General features: G+C 40.1%; 1 pseudogene; it reads left to right on the top strand.

Annotated features, from left to right (window-relative positions):
• Nucleotides 1-607: 607 nt before the first annotated feature.
• On the top strand, nt 608-1,498 carry LOC114627045 (annotated as a pseudogene).
• Nucleotides 1,499-3,164: the final 1,666 nt, after the last annotated feature.

Here is a 3,164-nt window from a genome sequence, read left to right as displayed (position 1 = left end):
TTAGAAATTATGCTAGTTTAGTGAAGTGGTAGTTTTAAAGGCTCAATGTCAGTAAAAGTAATGGACTTCAGAAGCTCTGGACATGGATAGACTCAGGCCTACTGGATGTACAAACAAAGAACCTTAAACCTACAATTCAGCCATGACAGAGGTTTGATAAAAAATAACAAACAAAAACCAACAGCTATGAAAACACCAGATATACCCTTCACAATGATGTAGGCTATGGAGATTTGGATCTTGTCTTCGGCAGAACTGGAAACTTTTATACTTAGTGGGGATTCTCTCTCTTCCCCAAGAGGATGGATTTAGGCCTGAATAGGTTCATGCCCCATGTTCATTTTTGACCATGACTGAAATTGTTTGGCTGGTAAAAAACTGAGTCAGTGGTGCTTGATGTGGTTCACAGAAATCTATGTACCGAGGAAAGGACACATAGTGATCAAAGTGTGGAATAAATGGAAGAGAAATGACAAGACAGAAAAGAAGATTAGCGGCTCTCTGCTTCTCCATATTTTAGAGACAGCCACATCTTCCTGTTCAGTGCCAACCTCAACCTGCAGACATGATGGTGACGGTCTGTGAGAACAGATTTGGCCCTATTTGGTGCTTCGTTACTAGGGCTGCCTTTTCCTCTGCTTCTGGCAAAGTGGAGATTGTTGCCATCAATTACCCCTTCACTAACCTTTACTACATGGTCTACATGTTCAGGTATGATTCAGGCAGATTCATCAACATAGTCAAGGCTGAGAATGGGAAGATTGTCATCAACAGGAAACCCGTCACCATCTTCCAGGAGCTAAAATCAAAAGAGGTAATGCTGGTGCTGAGTATGTTGTTGAGTCTACTAGTGTCTTCACATGGAGAAGGCCCAGGGCCCATTTGAAAGGTAGTGCCAAAATGGACATTATTTCTTCCACTTCTGCCAATTTCCCCATGTTTGTGATAAATGTGAACCATGAAAAATATGACAACTTGCTCAAAATTGTCGGCAATGCATTCTGTATCACCAACTGCTTAGCCTCCCTTACCAAGGTCATCCATGACAACTTTAGCATTATGGAAAAAGTCATGGCTATGTGCTGCGCAATCACTCCCACTCAGAAGATTGTATGGCCCCTCTGGAAAGCTGTGGAATGACAGCAGTGTACTTGCCCAAAACATCATCTTTCCATCCACTGATGCTGCCAAGGCTGTGGGAAAGGTCATCCTAGAGATGAACAGGAAGCTCACTGGCATGGTCTTCTGTGTTTCTACTCCCAGTAAATCTGGAGTTGATCTGAAATCCTACCTGAAGAAACTGCCAAGTATGATGACATGAAGAAGGTGGTGAAGCAGGCATTCACTAAAGAGCATCCTGGGCTACACTGAGGACCTGGTTGTCTCCTGAGACTTCAACAGTAACTCCCACTTCTCTATCTTTGATGCAGGGAGTGTCATTGCTATGAATGACAAGTTTATAAAGCTCATTTCCTGGTATGACAATGAATATGGCTAGAGCAACAGGGTGGTGGACCTCATGGACTTCATAGTCTCCAAGTACTAAGAGGCCCTGGCCCACCCACTGTAGCAAGGACACTGAGAGTAAGAGAGAGGGTCTTGGTTACTGAGGAGTCCCTGTCCCAACTCAGCCCCAACACTGAACATCTCCCTCAGTTTCCATCCCAGAACCCCATAATAATGGGAGAGTCCTAGGCAGTCCTACTCTCTTGAATATCATCAGTAAAGTTTGCTATACTGCCCCACAAAAAAGAAAAAAAAGATTAGCTCCTTTATGTTAGGGGTATCACAAAACAGCATTAGTAAGTGTGCAAAAGCAGCTGTTTCCTTGAAGAAAAACACTTTTCCCAGTGATTTTTCTTTTTTCTCCGTCAATAATGCCAAGATGAGTCTTCTCCTGTTGAGTTTTTCAAAATGTGAGTAAAGGAATTTGGTCAAGTCACCAGAGTAACAGCATGGTCTCTAAGATAAAACAATAAAAGCCATTCTCCATTTTTTTCTATTTCATAGAAATTTCTCTCAGTCTTTACTGAATTTCTTGGTAATATTAAGAACATAATTTTATCTACAATAACTTCTCAAGGGGTTCAGGATCAGATTTTTTCAAATTTTTCTGGGTGTGATAGATCACACATTTTTCTGTACCCTATTTGGATTTTTATAAAAATATAGAATCATTGTATTGAGAGAATATAAAAAATTCAACTTCTAAGGCCCTGTAGGACTCAAACATTTCCAGTGGGAGATTTCTGGAATTCGCCTGCTGAAAGAATCCTAACTCTAGCCAGGTAATAACTCTAGCTGAGATTAACCTGGATATAAACTTGGGCAGGAAGTGTCAAAAGCCAGTAAACTTAATTTTAAATTTAATTCCCTTGACCTTTAAAGTCACTAGACTTTCACCTTCAAATAGATTGATGTCTTGACCTTTATTTTCCATCCTATTTTTAGAAACATTTGACGCTAAATGATAGACAATTTGATCTTGTCTTTCTAGTACTATAATATCAGAAGAACCAATGATTGACTCTACTTAACAAACTAACTTCTTAGATTGTAGTGGACAACATTGGTCTTGGAATTAGCTAAGTATGTGGTGAGCTTTTTGATTTGGCTTTTCAAAGGGTACTGGAGAGTGGATGACTTATTTCAACCCATCTTGGCCAAAATCTACTGTATTCATGAGTAATGAAGGATGCTATAAAAAAAATGGTAATAGATTTTGAAAACATCTTTATGACAGTGAAGGAAAAGCAGTTTTAAAGGCAGCAGACCTACATGTCCAAAGGAGCCTATGGTACCATGAGGTGTTCACCAAGTGGTGCCTAATGTACTACAGGAACAAAAAGTTGGGAGAGACAGTGAGGGTCTTGAAAGTCATTGTCTTTCCTCATGATGTTTTGGTCAGGAGGTAGGCACTTTATTGGAGAATCATGTTGACTCCCTCCTTGTCTCACAGAGGCTTTCTACAAAGAAATGATATATCTTATTGAAAAACTAAGAAACAATAAAGTGAGTTTTTGGTGTTTCTTTCCCCTACCTATAGAAATTATCATGGTTTTTTGCTGAACATATGATGTTAACTGCTCAGCCCTGCAGAGAGTTATGCTAGCAGACCAGGCAACCCTCTCACTGAAAGGGTAACCCTTCTTGCCCTAAGGTTT

This window comes from Grammomys surdaster, unplaced genomic scaffold, assembly GCF_004785775.1.
Source record: "Grammomys surdaster isolate TR1022 unplaced genomic scaffold, NIH_TR_1.0 242, whole genome shotgun sequence".
Classification (NCBI taxonomy): Eukaryota; Metazoa; Chordata; class Mammalia; order Rodentia; family Muridae; genus Grammomys; species Grammomys surdaster.
This window is presented reverse-complemented; position numbering and strand designations above follow the sequence as displayed.